Here is an 8,221-nt window from a genome sequence, read left to right as displayed (position 1 = left end):
TCATAACATACTGAATGCGGAAGATAAACTACATATGCTAGATATACTGAAAGTATGGACATTATAATCAAAGTGCGGAAATACTAATACAATTCTGAAACATATTTGCAGCCAACATGGCTTAACATGAAAAGTCTGAGACTCTGTCTAACTTTTACTCTAGTCTATGAAGCCTCTATTTAAGTACTGAAAGCACTAACTATCTGTAAATACTGAAAGGCTGTAAAGTAATGATAATGCCCCGAAAGAACTGGGGATCACCAAATAGCTGGTACGAGAGTCCTAGCGCTCTGAATCATCAACCTGTAAATCATTACAGCATTGTGAGATGCAGACCCCGGGCAAAAGGGACGTCAGTACATTTGAATTGTACTGGTACGTAAAGCAACTGAAAGAAAGAATTATAAATGCTGAAACTCAAACTAAGCTGATAACTGAAATGATAACTATTGAAACTGAAACTGAAGTGAGAACTAGTAACTGAACTGATAACTGAAAAGATAACTGATAACTGATAACTGATAACTGAAAAGATAACTGATAACTGATAACTGAACTGATAACTGAAAGGATAACTGATAACTGATAACTGAACTGATAACTGAAAAGATAACTGATAACTGATAACTGAACTGAATAAAGGAAGTAAGGATATGAATACTCCCTCTTCTGAATGATGAACAACCTATTTATCTGAATAAGCTACTGCCTCGGGCCCAATATATATGTGCACAAGATACGGTCTCAGGCCCAAGTATACGTATACATAACTACGGCATCAGGCCCAAAAATGCATGAAACATAAACTACGGCCTCAGGCCCAAACATGCATAAAGCATAAACTACGGCCTCAGGCCCAAGTATGCATAAAGCATATAAACTAAGGCCTCAGAGGCCCAAATACAGGTGTTCAACATTCAGGAACTGAGAATCATACTGAAATACATGATGCTGAAATATTTAACCATACTGAGTTACATGATACTTGAATGCTGAATCACACTGAGTTACATAATACTGAAATACTGAATAGGACTAGACTGAGACATGTATTCTAGAACTGATTATGAACACTGAAACTTCAACTGTTTATGACATGCTGAGTAAGCTATACTGAGACTCAGGGACATCAAACCCAAGTCTATATTGAATACGAACTAAGCTCACAACGTTCAGAATGAATGTCATGAACGAGTTATGAAGCTAGAGAATAGAAGTTCTGCAACTATTCAAGGAACTAGGCTTAACTATATTTCTGAGGCAATCGGTAACATCGTAAAAGAAACGTAGTGTAGGGAGAATCATTAAAATTCCCAAACATAGAGAGTTAGCCTCACATACCTTAACTTCCTGCTCTTGAGCGTAATACAACATTCGCCAACCCTTTCAACTTTAATCTATATCAATACAAGTCAAAGGGATTCCATATTAGCATAAATTCTCATATTTTAGTCACTTAAATATTTTCTCAAACACTTGGTGACATAAAGCTTTATGGTCCTTATGGTGTTTCTACACCCAACAAGCCATTCTCTTGATCCTAGATAAATTCTAAAGTCTCAAACAGTTATAATAAATGTCATTCTTCTTCACCCATAAGATAAACAACACCTTTAACCAATAATCCACAATCAACAAGCCAAACCTATAATTGTTCATGCTTTTCTATCAAACCCGTCAACTCATATCTCATGAACTAGGGTTTAAAATCATTAAACCAATGCTATAATCAATTAGAGGGTGAAGACATTACCTTTTTGAAGTTCAAACCCTTGAATTTCGAGTTCTAGGCTTTCTTCTCTCAACACTGATGTCCCAATCGAATATCTAATGATATGTATGGTTTACCCATGTTAATAAGATGTTGGAAAATTGAAATTAACGTAGAATCACCATTAAAACTTACCTTGGGTGGTGGAAGGACCGTTAAGGAGTTAGATTTTGAGAGTTCTCCTTTGTAGAGCATTTTTTTATGTTTTGGGGATGTGGGAGACGAAGTAGAGCCTTAAAATAACCCCCACTAGCGCCCCACGCACCTGGAGGCTCAACCCGCGCTACTGGCCTCGCTAAATGGCCAGAACGAAACCCATTAGCGCGGGCGCGCTAGTCTCGCGTTAGTGGGCGCGCATATGGCATAGTGTTCTGTAAAACGCGTATAACTTTTTGCACAGATATCCATTTTGGCTCCATAATATATTGTTGGAAAGCTATTTCAAAGGACTACAACTTTTATGCTTTGAGTTTTCCCAAATTTCTTACACAATTGGAATAAAGACTGATGGAATACAGACCTTCTGCAAACTTAGTCGATTTTGTCAAATCTTATGCACCTCACTTTTCATCTTGATTTTTAAACAACTATTTTCACCCATAATCATCTCGATGGGACTTCACATGCTCAAAACATACCTTTACTACTCCTTTAACTCATTCATACCTAAGCCGAATTTGTGGGGTGTTACAGAACGAATGTACCAAACGCCGACGTATAATTGATGTTGATGGAAGAAAGTTGCTCCAACTAGTAGTGTAGTGCTAAGAACAAAATACGCTACCAAATACTTGCTGTTGATGCTTGAAAAGTTATACCAAAATAATTGAGTGCTATAGCGTTAATCACACTTAAAGATAGAGAATTAGAGAGATATGAGAATTTTGTGCGAAAATTGAAAGAATAAAATGGGGTATTTATTTTTTAAAAATAGGTACAAAGTGTATTTAAATAAACTTAGGGGTTAAAAATATAAATTAGGGGATAGGAGGGGGTGTTAGGGGGATAGGGAGACAAAAATAGTCGTTTTTAGACGTTGCCAACAGCTGGCAAACGGTACAAAAGCTACCACATTTTAAAAAAAATGTAAGGGTAACCAATCGGACTGGTACTACCGGTATTTTTTTCGGTACCCTCCCAGTCCCCTTTACTCCAATTCCCCACCACTACCCCCCAATCTGTACCGATACGGTGCGGTACCAGTACCATTGTACAAACCGATTATTAGTTCGGGTAATACCCTTCCCTTAAACAAACCTAGTTATGCCCATACCCCATTTTAACTTTTTGTATCTGCTAAACAACTTCATAGTTGATTTCGTGTGGTTATAAGTTTTCTTCACCCTTAATCAGGCTGATTCGAATAGAAAAAATAAACACAGAGCACTTTCCTTTTAATGTATCTTAGGCAACGCGAATGAGGATTAGTCGAGACTGTAAGGATTTAAATTTTATTGGATTTAAATCTACAAAATAACTTGGACCGTATTAAATTCAAGATATTAGTCCAAACAAATATTTTGCCTAGTAAATTGGGCTAATTATTAAAATTCAATACATGTGTTGGGCTAGTCCATTTAATTAGACTATAAATTAAATGATAAGCCCACTTCAGTAGCCCAAGGTCCAAATGGCTATTAGTCCATCTTAAAGCTCAGGCTCATGCCACGTGTCAGGTGATGTGGCAATCCAAGTCAAAAGAACAAGCCAATAATATCATGTGACGTGTCAAGTAACGTGGCAATCCAAGCCAAATAAGTGATCCAATGAAATCATGCCATGTGTCAAATAATGTGGCAATACAAGCCAAATAAATGAGCCAATTAAATCATGCCAAGTGTCTGGATAGTATTGGTCAGTTCAAACGACCAATCAAATCGCAAAGCCAAGAAGCAAGCAAGCAAAGAGCTCGTGGATCAAACACCGCAGATTTCTCTTCAAGCTACAAGTTCAAGCACTCAAGCTACAAGTTCAAGTTCAAGTTCAAGATCAAGAACGAAGCCAAATCAAATACCAAGGCGTTCAAGATCAAATTACTTGTTCGTGATCAAACCCAAATTCAAGTTCAAGGAGGAGATTCAAGATCAAGTTTTACAAGCCCTTGAATCAAATCAAAGTCAAGCTCATTAAGATACTTTACATTCTTGAAGAATCAGAGGAATACCATAAAGATTGTAACACTTTCATTTATTGAAATCAAATACTACATTTGTTATGCAATTTTCCAGTCTTGATTATTTATTTTTCTTGACGAGAAAATTTGTTGTTACAAATTTCTGTCACGCCTAGTGGGAAAATCTCTACCTCTCATCTCTTCAAGTTACCAAATTTCAAGAACACAGAAATGGCTCCTAAGAAGATCAACTTCAAAATCACTACTGCTAAGGCTACGGATTCCAAGTTTTTATCTGATGTGGAAAACTTGCTGGATGCTACTGTGGAAAGCGTAGGACCTGTCACTAGGAACAAAGCAAACTTGCTGGGACAAAAAGCATTTCAAATGCCGTCTGCATCGGTTCCTATCTTTGATTTTCAATCCTCAAAGGGGGCAATATCCTTTCCAACTGAATTGGAAGAAGGAGCGAACATTGCTGAAATTGTTGAAAAGACATTGGCTCTACTTAGCCCTTCTAGATCTAAGAACATCAACACACAGGGTGATGATGATGTCTTGATCGCTGGATCTGCTCCAAGCACTCCACGTGAGTTGTTCCACTCAAAGTATGGTGTAAGAGAAAATCCGTGCTTTGCTCCACCATCCATGACGGTTATCCAAGCAATAGTGACTAATACCTCAACTGTTGAAGAACAACTCATAAATTTAACAAAGGCAATTGAAGGGTTAACGAAGCATATGCAAGATCAAGATAGTCAAATTGTCAAGCTGACAGATAGAGTTGAAAGCATGATGGAGGGAGATTCAAGTCATGCACCTAGAAAGCACCCAATGATGCAAGATAAGGGAGATTCATCTGCAAGGCAGACAACGGCTCCTAAAGAATTTCAGATTTCATCTGACGGGGTTATTCCCATTGACCAATTGAAAGACTTCATTATGGGAACCATCAAAGATAAGTACGATGTTTCTACCAAGTCTTCTCTCGTATATGCAAAGCCATACACTGCGAGAATTGATAGTTGAAAATGCCTGCTGGTTATCAACCCCCAAAGATTCAACAATTTGATGGTAAAGGAAATCCAAAGCAACACATTGCACACTTCGTTGAAACTTGTAATAACGCTAGAACCTATGGAGATATCTTGTCAAGCAGTTTGTCCGTTCCTTAAAAGGAAATGCTTTTGATTGTTACACTGATCTCGAGGCTGGTTTCATCGATAGCTGGGAGCAACTTGAACATGAATTTCTCAACCGCTTCTATAGCACAAGGTGAACCGTAAGCATGGTTGAACTCACAATACGCGTCAATGGAAGGATGAACCAGTTGTCGATTTCATCAATCAATGGAGGAATGCGAGCCTCAATTGTAAAGACAGACTTAGTGAAGCTTTTGGAATAGAAATGTGTATCCAAGGAATGCATTGGGGACTTCGCTACATCCTGCAGGGTATCAAGCCTAAGTCTTTTGAAGAATTGGCTACACGTGCTCATGATATGGAGCTAAGTATGTCTTCAAGTGGAAATCAAGGGCCACCTGTTTATGAACCTCGCAAAGTGAAGGATAAACAAGAAATAAGAAAGGAGGCAAGTTTTTGCGGAAGTCTGAGAGCAAGGAATCAATGAATGTTAATGCCTCGCCATTAAAGGTCACTACAAAAGTGAGTAAGAAGCAAAGTGTGAAGACAACATCCTTACAGGATAAAGTTGGCCAAAAGTTAACTCTGAAGGAAATGCAAGCGAAAGAATATCCATTCTTGGACTCCGATGTCCCAGAAATTTTTGAAGAACTCCTTGAGTTGAAACTCATTGAGTTACCCGAAATGAAGCGGCCATACGAAGCTAGAAAGACTAATGATCCAAATTATTGCAAGTACCATCGGTTGATTGGCCACCCTATTGAAAAGTGCTTTGTCTTCAAGGAGAAAGTCATGGACTTGGCCGCTGAAGGAAAAATCTTGCTTGAGGATGAGAAGACAGTTCGAATCAAGTCTCTTTCATTTTTGGTTCACTTGATCCCATTGTCCTTTGCAATTTTGTAGAAGTACATGAATGTGATGACATCCAAACTACATCATCACCAAATATGATTAAAGTTGGTGACTTTGAACCTATCGATGTGAGCAAACCATTGCTTTCCCCTATGGCATATAAACTAATAGTGAAGGAAAGATCTCAAGAGAAAAGTGAATCACGAGATGATGAAACAGATGATGAAGTTTGGATTCTTGTGACTCGGCGGAGACGCTGCAAGAAAAATTCACAAAGGGAGTCAAATAAGCAGTTGACTAGGGTAAAAATGGTAAAAAGACCCAAGAAGAAAATGATAAAGAAGAACTGGAAGAAAGCAAAAATGGCGGAGAATCACTGTCAAAGGCTACGTCTTCCAGTGACATTGGAGGAATTCCTGCCAAGCTGGTTACACCCGCGAGCTTCCTATGAATACATCAAGGCCTCGTGTTGTAAGATAGATGAAGAAGAGACAAAGAAAGAGGATCCATCATTGCTGCCACCTCCCTTGCCTGAAAAACTCACTGGGAATTCTGAAGAAGTGGACATTTATGATGCAAAAATCACATTTACTAATGATGATCTTTTGCTTGGTGAAACCCACCATAATCGTCCCCTATTTATGGTTGGCTTTGTGCAAGAACAGAGAATAAGTAGAATCTTCATTGATGATGGGTCTGGTGTCAATATTCTCCCATTTCGTACTGCCAAAGAGCTTGGCATACCGATGGATGAACTATGTGAAAGTCGTTTGATGATTCAAGGGTTCAATCAAGGGGGGCAAAGAGCTATAGAGGCTAACAAATTGGAAATAAATATGGGAGATTTTCATTCGAGTGCATGGATGCACGTGATTGATGCAAAACCTCATATAATATCTTGTTATGAAGTCCATGGATACACGAAAACAAAGTGGTTTCATCCACCTTCCATCAGTGCTTGAAATACTGCGAAGGTGGGGTCGAAAAGAAGATAGTTGCTGATGATAAGCCCTTTACTGAGGCTGAATCATACTTTGCTGATGCAAAATTCTACTTAAAGAATTACGTCTCAAATGAGGTTAAGGTTGATGATGTGATGTTGACCCAAAAGTGTTGTAAAGAAGGTTGATGTCACAACTAGCAAGGAAAAGATTACAGTTGAAAAAGATCAGGTGCTTCATGATAGGAACAAGATGAATGAGGCATCTTCAAGTAAGAAAGTGACTCCTGTTCTTCGCTATGTCCCAAAGGCAAGGAAGGTCGAAGATCCATCTTCTGAACTACAAGGTAAGGTGTTAGGAGACTTGACCCTTCCTATCAAGCGAATAGATGCAATTAAGTCGTCTACAAAGTTGCTTAAAGGGTTTGTCAAATCATCAAGCCACAATTCGCTTCTAAATCTAGCACTTCCTGCAAAGCACACAGATGAGGGCTTTGACCCAAACGCCTACAAGTTGTTAGCAAAAGCTGGATATGATCCCAACGAACCATCCAAGTTGGGAAAGCTCCCGCCTGAAGCTTCAAACCCTACTCAAAAGATGATGATGGAGAAAGGGTACCCACTGAAGCAATCACGTGAAGGATTGGGTTACAAACAACCCCCGCCAATCCGTATCTCCATTAAAAGGGCAAGTTGTAACTACATTACTGCTAAAGAAGTGTCTACGATGCTTAATAAGAAGCCTTCTGTGTTTGATCGACTTACGAAGCCAAGGACCTCAGTCTTTGATAGGTTGGGACCACTGAAGAAGGAAAAAAGCGCCATGGAAGTAATAGAAGGATTGGAGCACCTATCTCCCTTAAAAAGGAGATTTTGACCACAGACTACCCAAGTCTGATTCCTTCTAGAATGAGGCGAGAGACCAAACTTGTAGTTTCGTGCGAAGAGGTCCTCAAAGCAAAGGCCCATACTATAGTACACACTAAAGAACGGGAGAAGGATGAAGAAAGTGTGGGGTCATCATATCATATCACCATTCATGATGAACAAAATGCTTCATCTTATGCGGAAGTCGAGGAAAAGTGCCTTGATATTCATGTATGTCATCACATATCTTTCAATGATGGTGATCCTCAAGAGGATGAAGACGCTAAAGATGCACCACCAGAGCTTGAAGAAGGGATGAAGACAACCGTTGACACACTAAAAGAAGTCAATCTTAGAGTAGTTGAAGATCCAAAGCACACATATGTCAGTGCCTCTCTAACTAATGATGAAGAGGGCAAATTTATTGAGCTACTTAAGGAGTTCAAAGACGTATTTGCTTGGAGCTACAAAGAAATGCCATGTTTAGACCACAAGGTGGTTGTTCATCATCTTGCTGTCAGACGAAGTGCTCGTCC

This window comes from Nicotiana attenuata, chromosome 8, assembly GCF_001879085.1.
Source record: "Nicotiana attenuata strain UT chromosome 8, NIATTr2, whole genome shotgun sequence".
NCBI classification, from domain to species: Eukaryota; Viridiplantae; Streptophyta; class Magnoliopsida; order Solanales; family Solanaceae; genus Nicotiana; species Nicotiana attenuata.
Note: the sequence above shows the minus strand (reverse complement) of the source record.